Below are 22,877 nucleotides of genomic sequence, written 5' to 3' on the forward strand. Positions count from 1 at the left end.
AATTAGAATCTTTACTCTCTGAGGATTAGAAATTCAGCTTCTAGACTCTTAACTTATATCCTATAGAACGACCGTTTGACCAAACCCAATTATAAAGACTGGCTCAGCAAATTTTTAAAATAGTTTTAAATTGTGAGAAATTAGGGTATGTGCTAGACCATGGAATCCCCGTATTACCAATCCGTCCGATCACTGATCAGCGTAAGACGCATGCTAAGTGGATGAATAATGACAATAAAGTTAGGTGCTGCACAAAGGCATCCATGTCCAATGAATTTTAATGCCAGCATGAGAACATGAAGATTGCCAGGGACATATTATATCACTTACAAGAGTTGTATGGTGAACAGAGTCACGCAGCATGTTTTGAAGTGTCCAAGAGGCTCTTCAAGGCCAAGATGCGTGATGGGCAGTCTGTCCATGATCATGGTTTGACCATGATAAAGGACTTAGAGGAGCTTGAGAAGCTCGGCATGACCATGCACAAGAAATTGCAAACGGATTTGATCCCGCAATTCCTTCTAGCTTCATATGAATAGTTTATAGTAAACTACCATATGAACAAGATTGTATGCACCAAAACAAAATTGTTAAATAAATTGGTAACTGCCGTAGGGACCTTGAAGAGTTCAAGGAGCATCGTTCTCGCTGTCGAGTTGGTTTCTACTTCCAAGAGAGAGTCTACCTGGAAGAAGAAGAAGCCTACGAAAAAGCAGTAGATCGAAAAAAGGGCCAAGTAAGGAAGTTCCAAGAAAAGGGCCGATTGCAAGGGAAAGTATTTCCATTGCATCCTAGACGGCCATTTGAAGAGGAATTGTCCTACATACATGGGAAGCATAAAGAGCAAGAAGGGTGACAGACCTTCAGAAGGTATGTCAGATATGCTCATTATTAAAAGGATACTTAGGGACCGTTACTTATTGCTAGCAGAAATTTGATTTCTGTATCTTGTTTAGCACAGAAAGATTTTTATAAGAGTACTGTTCCATTTATTTAAGAAATAAATTGGTTGCATGTGGTTTTATGATTGACGGTTTCTATCACATACATTGAATGTATCTGTGAATGTATCTGAGCAAACAGTGAGTACCATAAGATCCAAAAGATCTAGAGATGAGATAAATCTAAAGTATTTGTGGCATCTCAGGCTTGGTCATATAGGAGAAGACAGAACAAACAAATTGGAGAAACATGGGCTTCTAGACTCATTGACTTTCGAGTCATATCCGATTTGTGAATCCTGCCTTCAATGAAAGATGGCCAAATTACCCTTTGTAGGACATGGAAGAGGTCCACTGAAATACTTACCCTAGTACACACTGATGTGTGTGGCCCATTCGATGTGCAGGCTAGGGGTTGTAATTTTTATTTCATTTACCGATGATTACTCACGGTATGGATATGTGTATGATACACAAATCTGAAACTTTTGAAAGGTTCAAAGTGTTGAGATATGAAGTAGAAAAACAAACAGAAAAACTCATTAAGGTTCTTCGATCAGATCGAGGAGGTGAATACCTTAGTGGAGAGTTCCATGATTATCTCAAGAAGAATGGTATAGTTTCATAATGGACTCCTCCTGGTACACCTCAGCTTAACGGAGTGTCGGAGAGGAGGAATCAGACCCTATTGGATATGGTCAGGTCCATGATGAGCTTCACTAATCAACCCTTGTTTCTTTAAAGAGATGTCCTATTTTCAGCTATTTACATATTGAATAGTGTTTTCTCTAAGTCTGTTCCTACCACACTATATGAGATATGACATGGTAAGAAGCCGAGTCTTGGTCATCTCAAGATTTGGGGATGTCCGGCCCACGTCAAGCGACAACAGGCGGACAAGTTAGAGGATAAGACAATTAATGCTCGTTTTATTGGATATCCTAAAAGAGTCATTAGGATACAATTTTTACGTCCCAAAGGATCACAAAGTGTTTGTGAGCCGACATGCTATCTTCATGAAAATAGTTTATCCTTGATAGAGGCAGTGAGAGGAAAAATGAGCTCTAAGAGAAAGTCTCTGAAGAGCAACGAGCCATTGTGCCTATAGAACCTATTCATATCGAGCCAGTACATGTTGTACCTCCTCCACCTCGTAGATTTAGTAGGATCTTCCATCCTCCTGAAAGGTACTTAGGTATACTTACAGAGGATGTAGAGGAAGTGTTCCTCATGGGAGATAGGGATCAAGGTAAGGATCCCAATACCTACAACGAGGCGATGTTAGACATCGATTTCGAGAGATGGCTGGAAGCCATGAAGTTAGAGATAGACTCCATGCATTCCAACCAAGTCTGGACCTTAGTAGATTCACCAGAAGGTATAGTACCTATTGGGTGTAAATGGATCTACAAGAGAAAATTAAGTTCGGATGGCTAGGTAGAGACCTATAAGGCAAGGCTAATGGCGAAAGGTTATAGTCAGTGCGAAGGCACTGATTATCAGGATACTTTTTCACCTGTAGCCATGCTGAAGTCCATTCGAATATTGCTTGTTGTTGTAGCATATCATGATATTGTGATGGTGATCACAAGGTCTGTAAGCTGCAAAGGTCCATCTATGGACAAAAACAAGTATCTCGGAGTTGGAACACTCGTTTCAACGATATAATTAAATCGTTTGATTTCTTCAAGAACGAGGAGGAACCATGTGTTTATAAGAAGGTTAGTGGGAGGGCTATTGCATTCCTCGTATTGTACGTGGATGATATCCTAAGTCAAGGTTTGGTTGTCTAAGGAATTCTCCATGATAGACTTTGGAAAAGCATCCTATAATTTAGGAATTAAGGTCTATAGAGATAGATCTAAGAGGATGCTTGTCCTGTCACAGAATATTACATAGAGGGAGTGTTGAAGAGGTTCGGCATGGAAACCTCTAAAAGGGGATTATTACCCCTTAGGCATGGGGTAAATCTCTTCAAGAAGATGTGCCCCAACACATCTGAAGAGATTCAGTGGATGAGCAAGATCCATTATACTTCGGCTATAGGGAGCCTCATGTATACCATGCTATGTACATGACTTGATATAGTACATGCTGTGAGTGTCACGAGCATATATCAGTCAAATCCAGGCAAGAAGCACTGGATAGCTGTGAAGAACAGTCTTAAGTACTTGAGAAGAACTACGGACATGTTCTTGGTCTTTGGAAGAAGATCAGAGTTGAAGGTAGAAGGATGCACACATATTGATGATAGAAAGTCTAAATCAGATTATATGCAATGATGGTTCAGTAAATTAGAAGATTCCAAACAACCAATTATTGTAGATTCTACCTTAGAAGCTGAATGTTAAGCCGTATCTAAGGGTGCAGTGGAAACCTTCTGGTTTAAGAAGTTCATTGCTGAGTTAGGTGTAATGTCATCAGATGCCATAACACTCTACTACGATAATAAAGGCACCATAGCACTAGCTAATGAGCCAAGGTCTCACCAGAAGCCGAAGCACATAGAGCGGCGGTTTAACCTAATAAGCGACTACCTCGAAAAGAAATAAGTAAAGGATCAGAGAGTAGACTCCACAGGAAATGTGGTGGACCCATTCACTAAGCAGATAAGTCAGCAGAAAATTGAAGCACATCTTGAGAAGAAGGGGCTTAGGTTTATGGCTGATTAGCTTTAGTGCAAGTGGGAGATTGTTAGAAGTATGACCTAGAAGCCAATTTGGCTGACGTATTATTTTATTCTGGGACATAAAATTGTACTTGACCTAATTATGAATTTATTAAGTTGGACATTCTTTTCATTCATGTTCTTATGTGTCCATGAATCGTCCAAGAAATTAATAAGATGATGACGCATATTCTCAAGAGTTGAGAATTTGAGGCATGTGTCATTGGTGATTAATTTCTGAATTGCTCCTGATCGATGGATCATCACGAGGATGGTGATCGATCCGCTGAGATTAGTGCACAGATCGCTTTCTTTTGATGGACGAGTCTTGAGTCCACAGTGTAGGGACACTGGAGCAATTGTGCAAGTGCTTGTTAGAGAATAAGGGTACTGAGCATGACCAAAGCAAGTAGTCACTTGGATGTCCATCCACTCGTCAGTGACTTACTTGATGCTGTAGTTGTATGACTGGTCCTTTGACCTGCGATGCCTCGGCTATTCACAGTGAGGTTGTTGTAGTTTGACGAGCACATAAACATGAGCCCTAGCCAATTGGGTTCTTGTGGTGCAGATTGGCTGCAGTAGGTTCATTGTAGGAGTAGGGGTGCATCTAGATGGAATCTATCGATCTTGATAGGTTAAGAGAGGTCCTATGTGATTTATGAGACTGAGTTCGTAAATCCTCGGCCGGGGTAGTATGTATAGTGGAAAAGAAGTTTTCCACTCTCGAACTTAAGTCGAATAAATCTTGACATATGACAGACGATGGGGTTTGACGAGTTATCCATGACCTCCGTCCTGTAGGGATCCACGATAGAAGGACTATATCATACGATAACTGCACCTAGAGGTTCATCATTCCATTCTGCTGGGTAGCCACTACATGCTGCTAGGTGTCACTGGTGGATGGTGAGACTCACAGGGACTATCTTGATGATTGATGATCCCTGGTGAGTTGAGTTGGAATTGTTCCAACCCATTGAAAGGAGTTTTCAATGATATTGTGATAGAAATCGCAGTATATCTCACTACCAGACAGAATAGAACCTATGGGGTCACACACATTAGAGGTATTGACCGATCTGATGGTTGAATTGTGATTTGCAATCACAAATAATTTATAATTATCAATTTGATTGATAATTGTTTTAACTCACTAAAAGTTAGTGAGTAGAAGAAGAAATAATTGCAATTGGATTGCAATTTAATTAAATCAATTGGACTTAATTAATTGGGCTTGATCTTATTTAATAAGAGTCCTATTTGCAGTAGGACTCCTAGAGTCCTAATTAGATTAGGACTTCAAATTAAATTAGAGTCCTACTTGGAGTAGGTTCCTAAAGTCCTAATTGGATTAGGACTAAAATTATGTGAGTCCTAATTAGTTTAGGATTCCTAAAGTCCTAATTAATTTTGATCTAATTAAGATGACTCCTAATTGGATTAGGATTGAAGAGTTCAATTGAGTCATTATTCAATTGGGTCCTAATTAGATTAGGACTCTAAGAGTCATAATTGATTTAATCTTATGGATAAACATGAGGAAATTAAGGAGGCTGAAAGTGGAGCCCACACACCTCATGAGATGAGGCTTGGGCGTGGGGCATGAGAGGATAAGAGGGAGGGGCGTACGCCCCTCTCCTTGGGTTTTACGTGAGGAAAAGGAGGAGGGGCGTACGCCCCTCCTCTCTCCTTATGGATAGGTTTGGAGCTCCTATGTTTTAGGAGCTCCACATGCCAAATTAAATGAAGGCAAGGGGGCAGCCGTACTAGGTTAATTTCCTCCTCCCTTTGTGCCGTGAAAAAGCCCCCTTCTCCTCTGGTTTTCAGCCGCCAACAAAAATAAGGGTATCACGTTGAAGCTGATTCATAAAGAAGGGCATGCGGGCCCCCCCTTGGACCTCCCTCCTTGGAAGTACGTGGGGATTTCTCCTCTCCTTAAGAGCCATGAACAGCACCTCTCCAATCTAGTTTTTCAGCCGTGAGACAATGAAAAATATAGGGAGACGTGCATCTTTTCCTTCATCCATTTTTGGTTCCAAGACAAAGGGAAAAGAAAAGGCTGCAAGGTTTTTGTTTTTCTTCCTTGGATCCATCCTTCTTCTTCCTCCTCCCCAAGGCAATCAAGAGTTGATTCAAAGGGAGGTTTTCAACCATCAAAAGACATCTCTGCAAGGGAGCTAGCACCCCGGAGAGATTCGAGAGCTTTGATCGGTCCTCTCCTCGTGTGGATATATGTAGAGGCCGGACGCGTGTGCGACTTTAAGCGAACCTTCAACAAATACCACGATCATCAGATTGCGGTGATCATCTACCCGCACATGGTGAAGATCTGATCTTCTTAATCATATAAAAAGTATTTAATCCTAATCTATCTACGAACGACGGTTTTAAAATATGTTCATGCGATGAACGAGATCTCGCGCATGTCTTCCGCTGCGCGCAGAATTTTTCTAAAATTTTCTGCGGCGTGCGAGGGATTCCAACGTTAATATTGAGTTTCGATACAAAATAAAGGATATTTTAACAAGTATTAGGACATTATGTATCAAAGTTAGGCAAGTAGAAAGATAGATCAAGATCAATTCATTTTGCCTAAATAGAAATATCCTTCTCTTCTTCTTTTTGTAAATCTATTTAACTTTCAAAGATAATCGTGAATGATAAAACTGAAATTTCTTTTTAATATTACAAAAAAAAAAAACTTTATGTTGTATTTTAAACATTCAAGCATTGGAACACAAGTTAGTTTGAGGCAAGGGTGAAGCAAAGACTTGTGAGCAAAGTTAAGACATATTCCAAGTTAAAACATATTTCAATCAACTTATCCAAGCATGGAGCATTACAAAGTATTGAGAACCCATAATTCAAAACATCATGCCACATGCAAAATATATTATGTGTTAAGTTATGCATTAAAATATTAAGAACAAGCATGTCAAGGATCAAAATCAATTCTTTTCGAATTAACTCCCCCTATTTAAAAATAATCCTCCACTAATTTCATCCTTAAGGTGTGTTTCCAAGTGATTAATACTTGACTTGATTCTTCTTATATACTTTCATTTACTTTGTCATTCATTTCCTCCTTTTTTTTGAATTTCTTTTCTTAACCAATTAACGAACATTTTGATATTGTTTTTTTTTTTTTACTTTCTTATGCTCTATACTCTATTTGCTCCCTATCCGGTGGAGTTGGAAGGGGCACGAGGTACTACCACTGGCCTCCTCATTGGCACCATCCCTATGATGAGCAATATAGAAAATTTAAAAGGTTCACTTCAAACTCTCCCTGTTTAAGTGTAATTAATTGCGGATTTTATCCCTTTCACGAGTCTCATAAATGTGCCAAATCTATTATGCTTGTTTTACTTTTCCTCAAGATTGAAGTATTTGCTTTTACTTAGATTTTACTTCTCTTGAATAATATCCATTTTCTTTTCTTTATCTCTCTCTCTTTTTGTTATTCTCAAGTAATTTACATGAAAGAGCAGAATAAAGAAATAATTTTATGTATCATATAGATGTATATCATGCAAACAACATTTTCATTGTGCTCAAGGATTCATAACTTCTCACAAGTTATTTTACATCAAAATTTTAAGCATATACTTGTGTATTTCATGGTTATGATATAGGCAAAGAAATAATTTAGTTTGGGCAAACCATGAAACAGTTTCTAAAAGTATAAGTCAGTCAATACATATATAGACATGATATCAAAAATTAATAATTAAAGAATTTAATCATGCCATAATAAGATTTAAGTTATTGACTTTGCTCAATTAATTTATGAGAGAGGTATCTAAAATTACCTATTCATTCTATATTCTTCAAGCCAAACTAGATTTCTTATGTGTGAACTTTTGGCTGAAAAAGATCCTCTCTCTTGTTTGCATGTGAATGTTTATTGTATCTTATGTGGAGGTGTCCTTCAAGTTGAAATCTTTCATTTTCTTGTCAAGGATCCTGCATTATTAACAAGCTCCTTTTCTTTCTTGAAAGAAAGTCTTTAGTTTCTTTAAGATACAAACCATTCATAAATATATTTTTAACTAGATGACTCAATATAAGATATGACAATAGTTGAATATTGAGTCACTTTACTCAAGAGATTGCCTAAATATAAGCAAGCACATATCACTTGAACTAAAGAGATAGTTTCATTAACCAAGATGGTTCAAGGACAAGCATGTGAGGCAATAGGAAGATTTATCAAGGTCAAATCAATTTCTTATTTTCAAAATCGATTTAGTTTAGATTTTATTTGCTTAAGATAATTATCAATAAGACACGCTAGCTAAGTTTTAATCAACTTATCTTAAACAGTTGTTTCTATCAAAATTCAGATTATGATTTATTTGTTATCAATAAAATATGATTCATTAAAGTTAGATTGAAGTCTTGCACAAGGTCACATAATGAGCATACATCTGGTCTACTAGCTGTATGATAAAATAATTATTCTATCATGTTTCAATACAGCTCTAAAATAATAGATCTACTTTGCTCATCCTTTTCAAATTCTACAAGATGGGGTCATAGACATACCTTCTTCATGCCAATCTTCTATAAGAGTTTTCTTGTGGACTAACTTTGGTCAATAAAGATCCCCTTTCTTGTTTGACTTAATTTGGAGTTTGAGAGAAGATGTTAATTCATTCACCATACATATTTCAAACTCACCTTGCATGAGCTAAGTAAAATCTTCATATAACTCTTCATTAGTAGAACCAAAAATGATGTCATCAATGCATACTTTGAGCAAATAAGATATCACAAATTCTTCTTTTTGATGCATAGATTTATCACTATTACTTTCTATCAAAAAGGTTGCTTAAGCTTTTATATCATGCTTTTGATGCTTGTTTCAAATCATATATTGCTTTATCATATTTGTAATGAGTGTTTTCAAATATGGTGGTTAATTAACATATATTTTTTTTTAATAAAGTAAGCACATAGGAGTCCATTCTACACACTCATTTGATAGAATATAAAGCTCATAAAGCAAGCAAATGATAATGTTGATCTTTACTTCTAATCATGCAAGAATTTCATCAAGATCTATTTCATCTTTTCTTGATTTAGTCTTTTAGTAGTCATCAATTTTTCTTCATTAAGTGCATTTATGAAAAACTCAATTTGGTTCTAATTATTAACATGTTTTCAGATTGTTATATGTAAAAGATTAACCATATACATATATAATTTGATTTTAGTATCTTGATAATAAATCATTAGTCTCATAAAGAATAAAATGAATTGATATTTCTGCAACTAAAATCTTTTCATTGAATATTCTATATGCATTGCTTGATGAATGATATCCAAGGATGGACATATCTCTATCAGATTTGGCATTACTTTCAAGAAACCATATCAAGTATAACATATACTACTGATAAATATGAAAGATATGCAATAGTTCTTTTTCTATTTTTCAGAAGATCAAAAGAGTTTTCATCAAAAATAGATCTAATATAAATCATATGTATGACAAGCAGTGATGATAGCTTTTAAAAATCATTTAAGTAGATGACTATCATACACAATTGTCTTTTTCATTTCTTCAAGAATTCTATTAATCCTATTTTACTTATGGTGTCCTTGGTGCTGAAACAATTGTATTCAATATTATTTTCGATGCACAACTTGATAAAAATTGGTTTTCAAGACTATCCCATGATACTTCTTTATTTTCATAGTTTGCAAACCTTTTTCATTTGAACCCTTTTTGTGAGTTTGTGCCAATGCAGAAAATATTTCAATTTACGTGCTAAGAACAAAGCCAGTGTAAGCTTTTGAAAACTTAGTATTGGAAACAACATCATTAGATTTAGAAATTGATTTTTGTTTGTTTCCTTAGTTAACATGCATAGCAAACTTTGACCTTTCAGAAGATAATCTAAGTAAGCCAATGGCAAGGTCTTTTGAGATTAAGTACATACTAGCATGAGTTGATTTTATATGCCAAAGATGGTTTCTTTAATCTTGGTATCCATAGTGCATATATTCAAAAGCACACCAAGTACACATTATCATATCTATGATCAATAAACAATAATGCCATGGATAAAAACTCTCAATCAAGCATATAGAGAATTCATAGAGTTATTCTTAATAAATTGATTAATCATTTAGCAACTTATCCAATAGTGAGTAAAGTATACTATAGAATGAAGTGATTTGATTATATTTCCAAAAGTATTTTCTATATCACAAAATTGATCAATACTTGCAATTCATATTTTAATCAAATACTAAACAAAAAATAATGATGAGATGCAAGGATTACTGATTTCATTATTATTATTATTATTTTTTATTTAAAATTACTTTTCATAAGTATGTTTTAAGTTTCATTTTTTGACGTGTGTCTAGAACACCCATTTGTATGAATCTATTTGTTCCATGGGTATCTTGGCACATCTATGTCTATATTTTCATTTTGGGTACCCAAGCCTGCTTGGGTCCTTGAGAGTTAGGACATATGGTTCCTTTTGGAACCCAGATTTGTTTAATTTTAATAACTTTACCACTTGATTTAATTATATTAGAACGATAGGTAAAGTTGTTATGCCCATTCTTTTCATGTTTGAAATAAGTTATTCTTTTTGATGATTTGCTTGACAAATTCAAAACATTTTTCTTTAGGGATTCATTGCTAAGTGAAGGAGTTAAGACAAATTTTGATTTATCAAAATCAGCATGTTGGCTTTCAAACATCATTTTTAATCTTTCTGAACTTACAGTAAACTTGTTAATAAGAGATTTCAGTTGGTCAACTTCTTTACTCAAGTTTTGGTTTGTTTTGATTAAGCTATGATTTTTCTGAATCAATTCTTCTGAATTTAACCTTAAGCTTTTATTTTCAGAATTTAGTTTGTCTTGTATTTCAGCAATAGAATTTCTTTCTTTTGAAATTTGCAAATTTAGCTTTTTAAGATTTTTATTTTTCATAGCTAATTTTCTACATTCACCATACAAATTATGAAAAGCATTTAAAAGTTCATCATAAGAAAATTCTTCTTGAAAATTATTTGATGTAAGAGTAGATTCAGATTTTACCTTATCTTCTTGTGCCATAAAGCAAAAGTTAGTTACCTCTTGTAGTTCTTTGGAGCTAATATCATCATTGTTGCTCCTAGCTTTCATTTCCTTGCTTGACTCTTCCTTGGTCAAAACTTTCTTCCTTTTTATCTCTTTCTTTCTTTCTTCTTGCTTCCTCTTCTTCTTTGTCTTTAGGAAGCTTTTTAATCTTTTTGTTGTTCTTTCTTCCTCGAGTCGACTCGGGTTTACTTGGAGTCGACTCGACTGACTTGAGAGTCGACTCGAGATCTTCGGGAGACGTCTCGTTCTCAGAGGCCTAAAAGATGATTCTCTGTCTTTTGAACTGTTCTGCCTCGGAGTCGACTCGGGCCTTGTCGGAGTCGACTCGGTTAACTTGAGGGTCGACTCTGAAATACTTGGAGTCGACTCGTTCATAGGATCTCCAAAACTAAGTCTCTGTTTTTCTCTAGGAGTCGACTCGGACAACCTGGGAGTCGACTCGGCTGAGGTGGGAGATTCAACACCTTTTTCTGCAGTCTGATTGTTAGTATGTAATTGAAGCACATGTGAGCTAATATGAGATTTATCATAAATATTTTCTAAAGTATCCCAGATCTCCTTAGCAGATAAGCATGCAGAAATTTCATTAAACTTCGTTTCATGAATAGCACAATATAATATGTTCATAGCATTAGCATTCAATTGTGCTAAGTCCTTTTCATTAATAGTTTGAGACAGTGTGTGAAGGTCATTTATTATGATTTTTCATAAATAATAGTTTTGTGATTGAATAAAAATGCGCATGCGTGCTTTCCAATATGTGTAGTTTATGCCATTAAACAGTGGAGGTCTATCAATTAACTGTCCCTCTCCTAGAAAACTATCTATTTGAGTTGTCATGATCTTTGGCTCTTGATCGTGAGATCAACAATTAATCTTAAGCACCTGCTCTGATACCACTTGTTGCCCAAGGTGACAACCCAAGAGGGGGGGTGAATTGGGTTTTCTAAAAATTATGTTCCCTAATTTTTACTTTGAATAGAATGCAGCGGAATAATAAGATGTTATTTACTTAAACTCTAGGCAATTACAAGTAAAGCAGTGAAAAATTAAGCTAGAGCAATTATACTATGGCTTTAGGGTGCAATTGATCTAAAATTAACTTTTAGTTGTATGATCAATTTTAATCTATGTGTATGGTAAGAATGGAGTGGAAGCTAAGCAAATTCTAAACAATCACTTATAACTCTATAGAAAACAAAGCTAGAGATATTACACAATCAAGCATGAATGTAAGGCATGAAATACAAGAGATAAGGCATCACAAACACAAAGATGTATAGTGGTTCGGTGCACCCCAGCACCTAGATCCACTTCCCAAGACCTCTTGGGAATGTCACTATAATCCCTCAGATTACAGTCGGTTGTTTTACAAGCTCACAACCCAACTTGTTGTTTTGCGAGATCACAACGAACTCGGTCGGTTTTCACAGGCTCACCGACTAGAACCAACCGATTGTTTTCACGGGCTCACAATCCAACCCAGTTGGTTTTCCCAAAGGCTCACCAACCACAATCTTACAACGATTGTTTTCCGGGTTTACAATCAACCCAGTTGGTTTTCCCAAAGACTCACCAACCACAACCTTACAAAGTTGGTTTTTCCTTTGGCTCACCAACAAACCTTAACCCCTTGATTCAATCTCTTGATTGAATCAAGTTACAAGATAATAGAGCAAGAGTTTAAATCAAATACAAGCTTCTCAAATAAGCAAATATAGCAAATATAAATAAGTAAAGTAAAGAGATGAAGCCCTCAAACAAATTTGTAGATGGAGGAACTCGGCTTCTTCTTTACTTGACCCTCTTCTGATTTTGCACGAAGTAGAGGATCACCGAGGCAGCACACGGATGGAGAGGAAGCTTTGGGATTCACTTGGATGCTCTTCTTCTCTCTATTTTACTTTGAATAGCCCTTTTGTGCTTATGGGAGATTTCTCTTGTAATCTCTTTGAAATCTCTTCCCTAAATATTCTCTCCCACTTCCATACTCTCTTTCCTAGCTCTCCTCTTGATTTTATAGCTTTAGAGGGAGTGCAAACAAAAATCTAGCCGTTAGAGACAAAAATAGAGCCGTTGGAATCAAGAAAAAACTAGCCGTTATGCCTCCCAGCGTGCTCGAGTCGACTCGGCTGAAGTAGGAGTCGACTCGGCTGAAACAGGAGTCGATCTGTGAATAGTAGTCTGCTGGCACTGTAGCTGGGAGTCGGCTCCGCACTGTAGCGCTGAAGTTGGAGTCGGCTCGAGATCACTGTAGCGCTGAAAATCAACTCTCTGCCTTTTTGTTTGTTCTCAGTCGGAGTCGACTCGTAGAGTATCGGAGTCGACTCGAGCACTGTTTCTTGAAACTCTAGAGTGCCAGAGTCGACTCCAAACTTCCCGGAGTCGACTTGAGGACTATTCTTTTGAATCTTTCTTTGAATTTGCTCCTCCAACTTAAATCCTTTGAACTTGAAACTTGGGCCAATAAATTGTAGCTTTCTTCTAACTTTTCTTGAGAGCTTTTGAGGCCTTCTTGTATTTTTCCAACTTGCTATATTCCTTGCAAAATAAATTATCTTTCTTCTTGCAACACAAACATTAGTAATTATACTTAAAGGTTTTGTGATCATCAAAATCAATCTTTAACTCAATCTTTGGATCATCAGTTGTAAAAGCCCCCGTGTCCAATGCTAGTAGGCTTAGGCAAAGGTTTATTCACTCTATCCCCTGTATCCCATAATTGTGCAATCTCTGCGAGAGAATCTAAATAGTCCCATGCCTCATCGGGTTGCTTTTTCAGAAATAGACCATTGCACATAGTCTCTATAAATTGTTTTAACTGTGGAGACAACCCTTCGTAAAAGAAACTAATGGTTCTCCATGTTTCAAACCCATGATGAGGACAAGAGAGAAGCAAATCTTTAAATCTCTTCCAGCATTCATAAAATGTTTCATGGTCTTTTTGTTGGAAATTACTAATGTGCCTTTTCAAAAAGTTAGTCCTTTGTGCGGGAAAGAATTTTTTCAAGAATTCTCTTTGCATATCATGCCATGTTCCTAGCGATCTAGGTCTCAAGGAGTTCAGCCATGTTTTGGCTTTATCCTTTAAGAAAAAAGGGAACAAGGTCAATTTAAGGACATCTTCCGATACGTTTGGCACTCTAAATGTGATGCTAATTTCCTCAAAATCCTTAAGGTGAAGATAAGGGTTCTTGGATTCCATTCCATGATACTTGGGCAGCAATTGAATTACTCCTGGTTTGATTTCAAAGTGTCCTACGTTTTCAGGAATAATCATGCATGAAGGTTGACAAGTCCTAGTAGGGTGTAAGTATTGTCGAAGTGTCATAACTGGGGGTCTACCTTCATCACCATGGTGACTTCCTACATCATCATCAGCCATCTCACCAGATCTGAGATTTTGCGAAAGAGTTTCAATATTTTGATTTAAGGAATTGTCAAAAGTTTTTCGATTCAAACGTCCAGTGTTGTCCCTATTCCAACCTAGCATACAAAATTTAATTAAATTTTTTTTATATTTTTTTTAAAAAATAAATATAAATATAAGTACCAACTAAAGATACCTTAAAACGACATCCTAAAACAAAAATCTATTCACAATCAAACATGCAACAAAACATTACACCTCAATTTCTAATATTTTTCTTAAATTTCTAGACAGCTCCTAACTGGTTTGAAGAGGGCACCTAAGCCTCCAATCCGGTCTAATGAACCAAGTTGACCAGGTAAGCTCTTAGGTAAGTGGAGGGGTCACGATGCGTTCGCAAAGGTCCCACTTAAAACCCACTTGCCTCGAACAGATGAACTGTCTTCCTTATAGGGACAAAGCTTGCTTAGACATCAACTAAGCCATAGAGCGAAATTGGTGCAACTTTCGGTGGTCTTCGTTCTATTGAGCTCGAATGTCCTTAGGGGCCAACGTCTAGTTGATTTTAGTTAAGCTTAGGATATTTATGCAATGGGGTGATTTTTGGGCTAAGGACGAGTGATGAAATCCCGACCTTATCTTTTTAAATGGGTTCAGCCCTTAGAATATTTTATGCTGATGCTTTATACTATATACAACAATCAAGAGATTTTTTTTTAATGTTTTATGACATGACATTAAATTTTATTGAATAGGTGATCAAGCAAATTATTTATTTTTTTAAATTTTATGAGTTGAAGTTTGAAATTTGAATTCTGAAATTTGAAATTTGAAATTTTAGATTTTTCCTCTCTTCTTTTTTTTTTTTGGAATAATCACCCTTGATCTTTTGTTAAAGTTTTTTTCTTAAATTTTCAATTAGCAACAAGGGTTAATGAGATATGATAACAATAAAATTCTGATTCTAAAAAAAATTAAATGCAAAAAATTAAAAACAGAAAGCAGCAAGATTTCGTATTAATCTAATGGTCTTAAAAGTTTCAGAATGTCAATCAGACCGTTCAGATGAAACACAGGTCCTGCACCTGACGACCAAAATTGAGTTCAATCCAATGGTTAATTACTTTGATATCAGAGTTTGATGCAGACTGTGTAGGGAATAAAAAAACAGCAGTAAAGAATTTTTTTTTTCAAAAAAAAAGACTAACTACTAAAGTACTAATTAAATCTAAAATTATACTAATAAATCAGTCGTTCTCCGGCAACGGTGCCAAAAACTTGACGCGCTCGCAAAAATGTTTTCGCAAAACTAATCTCCCAAGTATAGGAGAATCGTACAAGTAGTAAAATCTCGGGAGTCCAAGGTTTAATTCTCAGAAAACGAAATATATATTAGATTATTTAATATAATTTTAGATTAATTAATTCAATAAATTAGTGGATAAAGATGATGTTTTGCAAATAGAAAATAAATTAGTAAACAGAGAATTGAAATTTGGATAGATTAAGATGGTGTAGGGATCTGGAATCCCCTTCGATGATCTTATTTTCAACAATTAAATTCTGCAATTCTTGATTAAGAATCAATCAGATAAATTAGTTCTAATCATGGAGTATATAGTTTAAAAACATGAATTCAAGATCTATGTATTCATCGTGCCGATTACGTCTACGACAAATCAAACATCGAAACAATCCATGAATCAAGAAATATAAACCATAAAAGATCTATCGCATAGATAAGCATGCAAGAATCAAAAAAAATATATTAATAGATGTGAATCAAAGAGATCAATCGTTCAGAATTTACTTGAAAGAAAATAGGACATCAAAGGTTCCTCCATCACCCTTCACAAGATATCAGCCCTCCATTAAAATATAAGCCTTTCCCTCTCTTTTTCTTTTCTTTTCGGAAGAACAGGGCATCCCCTGTTTCTTCCTTCTTCTTTTTTTTTTTTTCGGATGGCAGAGGCCCTCCTCTATTTTTCAATGGGAAAGAATGATCCCCCCAGCCCTAACCGAGAGAGCCTCATATAGTTCACAAACTCTAGGGCCAGCGATGGATCCTTTTTTTCAATCGGCTGGGATTGGGAAGATTACACGCGGACAGTTGAAGATGAAGCGCGTGAGATGCGTGGGATCCTGATCTTCTTCAAATGGATGCACAGAGGCGCTCGGGAGCTGATCGCGATTGCTTGCATCGTGGAAGGCTTGTTGGGACTCGGATGAACGCGTGGATGAGCGGAAGCGAGCTGATCACGGGAGGCAGCTAAGATACAGGGCGCTGAAATCGCTGGGGAGTCCAATGCTGGCTCACGGACGCTTGGCATGATCGTGGGCTCTGGGATTCCCTGTTGTTCCATCGCGGAAGGATGCAGATGAATTGCACACGGACGGCTGGATCTCGTGGTCGGGATGCTGGGAATTGGTTGCATGCGAATCCATAAGAGATAGACGGTGAATGAAGCCAGGAGATCAGATCACGGAAGACTGGGATCTAGATGAGATACGGATCCAGAAGCAGGGGATGCGGGAGAATCACGGGAGAAGGCTGGGAGGTGCTGTGAACGTAGATGGGAGTTGATCGCCGATGCTGAAATCGCGGGATGCCGTGAGCGCTAATGTGGCTAGAACGTGGACGGCTGGAGCTTGTGCACTGGAGCATGGAAGCTTGGGAATGCATCACGGGAAGGAGCTAACAGCGGAAGAACAACTCGGATACTTTGTTTTGGGAAGAAACAGAGGAAGAGGTGGACACGGCTGGGAGAGCTGTGGGTGCGAGAGATTGCATACGGAAGAATTAGAATGTTGGCGCCTGGGCTTAAGATGCAGAAGAAGCTGGGACGCACGAGATGCTGGAAGATAATGGGCATGCTGTTATGAACCCCACGGACCGTTGGATCCTTCCGGATAATGAATCTAGGCCCCTTTGGCTACTGCTCCATCAGGCTGAACTTGGTCTGCTAATACTTCTTTTAGTGTGCAAATGTGGCTGACCTTATGCGCATTTTAGCTATGATTTACGATCACCTGCACCCCACAAAAATATAATATTAATGCGGCAATTTTATCATTATTTGTTAGCAATAATACTAATTTAAGTGATGTATAGATCACACTTTTGTGCTCTCATCACTTTTCTTTAGGAATTTATTGTTGAGCAAAGGAATCCAGCCAAGTCTTGATTTATCAAAAACAGCATGTTGGCTTTCAAACATCATTTTTAAGCTTTCTGAACTTACAGTGAATTTGTTAATAAAAGATTTCAGTTGGTTAACTTCTTCACTTAAGTTTTGATTTTTTTAATTAAATTCTGATTTTTCTGAATCAATTCTTCTGAATTTAATCTTAAGCGTTCATTCTCAGAATTTAATTTGTCTTTTATTTCAGCGGAAGAATTTCTTTCTTCTGACATTTCCAGATTTAGCTTTTTAAGATTTTTATTTTTCGTAGCTAATTTTCTATATTCACCATATAAATCATAAAAAACATTTAATAGTGCATCATAAGAGAATTCTTCTTGAAATTCATTAGGTGTAAAATCAGATTCAGATTTTACCTTATCTTCTTGTGCCATAAAGCATAAGTTAGTTACCTCTTGTAGTTCTTTGGAGCTAGTATCATCATTGTTGCTCCTAACTTTTATTTTCTTGCTTGACTCTTCCTTGGTCAAGGCTTTCTTGCTTTTTATCTCTTTCTTCCTTTCTTCTTGCTTCCTCTTCTTCTTCATCTTTAGGAAGCTTTTGAATTTTTCGGTGTTTGGGTATGGATCCTTGTTTTCATCACCGAATTCTTTATTTGTTATTCTTTCTTCCTGATTGAGAGATTCAACATCTTTTTCTGCAGGCTCACTGTTAGTATGTAATTGAAGCACATGTGAGCTAATCTGAATTTTGTCATAAATATTTTTTAAAGTATCCCAGATCTCCTTAGCAGATAAGCATGCAGAGATTTTATTAAATTCAGTTTCATGGATAGCACAATACAGTATGTTCATAGCATTAGCATTCAATTGTGCTAAGTCTTTTTTATTAATAGTGTGAGAGAGTGAGTGAGGGCCATTTGTTATGACATTCCGTAACTTATAGTTTTGTGATTGAACAAAGATTTTCATTCTAGCTTTTCATTGGATATAGTTATTTTCATCAAACAGTGGAGGTCTGTTTATGGAAAGTCCCTCAGTAAATAACACATTATGCGGGGTTGCCATGATCTTTGGCTCTAGTCGGATAAGACTATAAATGACAAGAGAGCACCTGCTCTGATACCACTTGTTGCCCAAGGTGACAACCCAAGAGGGGGGGTGAATTAGGTTTTTCTAAATTTTTGATGCTTTAAAAGTTTTCTTGTTAAGAGCTGTGGAAGCTTTCTTAAGTCACTTGTGTGAACTTACCCTAGAGCAAGAATCAAATATAAAGCAAGAATAAATACAAGAACAAGCACAACACAAACAAGACAATGTATAGTGGTTCGGTGCACTCCAAGCACCTACGTCCACTCCCCAAGCCTCTCCTTGGAAATTCACTATAATCCCTCGGATTACAGTTGGATTGTTTTCCGGGCTAACAATCCAAAAACCTTTACACTTTAGTTTTCCGGGATCACCAAAAACCTATGTTGGTTTTACGGGCTCATCAACGAACCTTCACAATTGGTTTTACGGGTTCACCAACAACCTATGTTGGTTTTACGGGCTTACCAACAACCTACGTTGGTTTTACGGGCTTACCAACAACCTACGTTGGTTTTACAGGCTTACCAACAACCTACAATGTTGGTTTTACGGGCTTACCAACAAACCTTACAACAAGAGTAATAAGTAAAGAATGAAATCTCCTAAAAGAGCAAATAAGGCAATTATAAACTATAAAGAAGAGTTTAGAAAATGTTTATCGCTTTGAAGGAGCTATTCTCTTCTTTGTCAAGCTTGCTTCACTTCATAAGGGTTGGCGGAGCTATTGATGACTCTTTGAAACTGCTCAACCACTTTCTTTTGGCTCTTAAGATGAAGCAATTGAACGAGGCTTGCTTTTATAGGGTTTTCTCTTGAATGTGCTTCTTGATTTCCAAAAGCTTACTTCCTCTGATGAATACTCCCTCTTAAATACTTCTCCAACTTCCAAATAGACCTTCCTAATCATTGGATTGACGAAACTAGCCGTTTATAGCCGTTGGGAGTCCAAAAAGCACTTCTGCACAACTAGCCGTTATGCTTCTGCCCGTGCTTGGGTCGACCCAAACTTTCCTGGGGTCGACTCAAACCACTGTTCATCAGACTTGGGGTCGACTCAACTTTCACTGGGGTCGACCCAACTTTCACTGGGGTCGACTCATGCAACATTGGGGTCGACCCTCTCAGGAAACACAGAACCTTATATTTCATCCGTTTTTCACTTGGGTCGACTCAACTCTTTTTGGGTCGACTCAAGTTCCATTGGGGTCGACCCTCTCAGGGATTCCAGAGACTTGTTTTCTTGAGGCTTGAAGATGGGGTCGACTCAACTTTCACTTGGGTCGACCCAAGTACTGTTCATCCGTGCCATAAGTGCCAGAATGTGCCAGAATGTTTCTAAAACGTGCCAGGGTCGACTCCATCTCTTCTAGGATCGACACCTACTCTGTGCCAAGTGTTCCAAAGGCGTGCCACTTCGTTCCAAGGCGTGCCAAATGTATCGGGGTCGACTCCAAACTAATTGGGGTCGACTCTAACCATGTTTTTCTGCACTTTGAAGGTTAGTTATGCACATTGAAATAACAATATGATATTCCAAGCAAATTACGATGCATGGCACAATAAAGTTTCATACCCTTAATAGTAGAAATTACCGAATTGCCCTTTTAGGTATTTTTAACGTGAAACTTTGCCAAAATGGATTCTTGAGCTTTCTACCATTTTCTATTACAAATTTTATCTCGTTATCAATTCTTGAGAGTGGTTTTGACCATACATTCTTAATGTATCGTGAATGTATCGAGGGTGTGTCATTTATCAATGATGTATCGAATATTTCTTCCTTACTCACTTATGTACTGGATTAATTGAGTTAATAGCATTAGCACTTCCATATGGCCTCAATGACTTTGTAAGCATCAAAATAACACTAGGATCCTCAATATGGATTAAGCAACAACTTAAGGACTATGGCATAAAACAAAATAAAATTTCTATAAGGTGTGACAACACTAGTGCCATAAATCTGACTAAAAATCCCATACAACACTCAAGATCTAAACATATAGAAATTAGACATCATTTCATAAGAGATCATGCTCAAAATAGGGATATAAAAATGAAATTTATAAATACTGATAAACAAATTGCAGATATATTCACTAAACCTCTTAATGAAGAAGTCTTTTGTTGAATTATGCATTTGTGATCCATTTTGATGACTGTTTATGAATGATAAATTGCATACTTTGATTGACTATTATTGGTTGAATTACAGTTGTTTGATATAAGGTTTACAATTGATTTTTAAATCATATTTAAAAAGTTTTTGTCTCTTAAACTGTTTGAGGAGACAACTCATATGAATGAGGAGTCGACTCATATAGTAAGGGACGACTCTTAAGCTAAAAGAGTCGACCCCTAACCCACAGGAAACGACTCTTAAGTTAAAAGGGTCGACTCCTAATCTGCAGGAGACAACTCATTAGTTGAATGAGTCGACTAAAGTGGAAACTATTCGAAACGAATTCTAAAAGGCTTTCTCTCTCTCTCTCTGAAACGTTGAACCTGAAACGTTTCATACCCCTTAGAGCGCCTTTCTATCTTCAAACTCTCCTTCAAACAAAAACCTCCAAAACCCTAGAAAACCTTTTCGAGGTTCTGATTGATCTTCCAATGGTGAGAATAAAGCAAGTGACATCCGGACCAAAGAGGAAGAACACCACTCCACAGACTGAGAGGAGAACAAAGGCTAGGGTAGAGAAGGAACTGAATCCTCGAAGACAAGAAACACCACCACCTAAACTTGTTACGGCCCCTCTGTTGAAGGGTTCCGATCATGTCATGATGGGCAGCGGAAGCTAGGGATTTTAAAAATTTCTTAATAAAGTCCCTTAACATGAAACCCTTATAAGCCTAGATCACCTTAATGGTAACAATCAAACAATATAAATATAAATGCTGAAATAGAAGAATACCTGTAACGCTAAATCCAAGTTTGTAGAATCTCCACGAGGCGTCCAAGTGTCCGCCCTCCAACGGTGATCCACACGAAAACTCGATCAAGACTTTAGCTCCAAAGATTTCTTAATCCTTAATGTTGAATCCTTCCAAAGGATTTAAATTGGCTTGCTTTCTCTCCTCTCTCATTTTTCTTTCACCTTTCTAAATCACTTCTAATCTTTTTGTTCTAAAGAAGACCTCCTTGTCTTGGCTTAGGACACTCTAGAAGCAATGCTAGAAAGAGACAAAGCTTGTAAGAAAGAAGGGATAAGGGAGAGAGAATGCGGTGGAGTTGGAATGAAGAATATGGTGGAATGGCTCCCTATTTATAGATGTGAAGGGATGCATCCTAGTCATCCCTTCATGCATCAAAGGGTGTGATAAGAGGGTGCCAAGAGAGAGAGGGAGGCGTATCAAGCTTTAGAAAAAGCCGTATCTAATGATACACTTCTTTCTCACGTCTTTCTCTTAAATCCTGATGATCCAAGGGCCCAAATGCAGGAAACCAAAGCCAATGGTCCAGATCTAGGTGCCATCTAATGGTCCAGATCAAGGCATCATCATCCAGGGTGCCATCCAGTGATCCAGAAGCAAGATGCCATCACCAATGGTCCAGATTCAGGCGCTGAGCAATGGTCCAGATCTTTCATCTAAGGAACCATCCAGTGGTCCAGATTTAGGCGCTGAGCAATGGTCCAGATCTTTCATCCAGGGAGCCATCCAATGGTCCAGAATAAGGTGCCAACTAGTGGACCAGATCCTTCATCTAGGAAGCCATCCAATGGTCCAGATGAAGGCGCCAACCAGTTGACCAGATCCTTCATCCAGGGAGCGATCCAATGGTCCAGAAGTGAAGGCCCTATCAAATCCAATCCAATTGGGTTTAACCAACTTAAAGGAAACATTAAACCTAATCAAATCAGGTCTAATTAAAGCCAAATGGGTTCTAACTCTTGGCTAACCCATATTAGGTCATATTGCTAGTCTCTAGCAATTTAGTGCGAAAATGATAAAATAAGAGTGCAAAAGTGTAATTTATTATTAAAAAAAAATAGTAAGATAAGTACTCATTTTCGTAGAGCATTACGATTGCACTTAGCATGTGCAACAAGCTTTTAAACCCCTAGGTTATCCTAGTGGACGAGTGTTGTCTCGTGAGGGTTTGCAGTGAAGTTACCCACAAACTTCAATCCCAAAATAAAATTTATTTTATGAAATGAAAGTCTAATTTCAAGTACATAACTGATAAGAATTTCAAAAGCACACAAGGTTTTAATTACTAAGTAGCCCAAATTCTAGGTTAGTATGCAATTTAAGTTGAAGTCATTAAGTTTTCCGTTAGGAAGTTGTAAAACTTATTTATACTTGAGTGCTCAGTGAAGTTTGGACCATGCACCAGCTAAGGTTTCGGATCTCCAAAATATCGCTAATATTAGTAGTTTCCAAGAATTGGTCGGAAAAGACCTATTTGCTGATTCAAAATCATCTTATCTGCAGGATTTCGAGAGCTGTGGATGTTTACTTTAATACCTCATGGGTTTTATCTGTAATATTCCAGTTTACTCGAATTTTTACAACGACGGCTTTCACACTATTGTCTTTCTTAAGGTC

General features: G+C 37.1%; 1 pseudogene; it reads left to right on the plus strand.

Moving 5' to 3' along the window:
* Positions 1-13,592: 13,592 nt before the first annotated feature.
* LOC149767981 (small nucleolar RNA R71) lies at positions 13,593-13,690 on the plus strand (annotated as a pseudogene).
* The last annotated feature ends 9,187 nt before the right edge of the window (positions 13,691-22,877 follow it).

This window comes from Phoenix dactylifera, chromosome 3, assembly GCF_051530095.1.
Source record: "Phoenix dactylifera cultivar Ajwa chromosome 3, Ajwa_hap1_PhDact_Kaust_v1.1, whole genome shotgun sequence".
Classification (NCBI taxonomy): domain Eukaryota; kingdom Viridiplantae; phylum Streptophyta; class Magnoliopsida; order Arecales; family Arecaceae; genus Phoenix; species Phoenix dactylifera.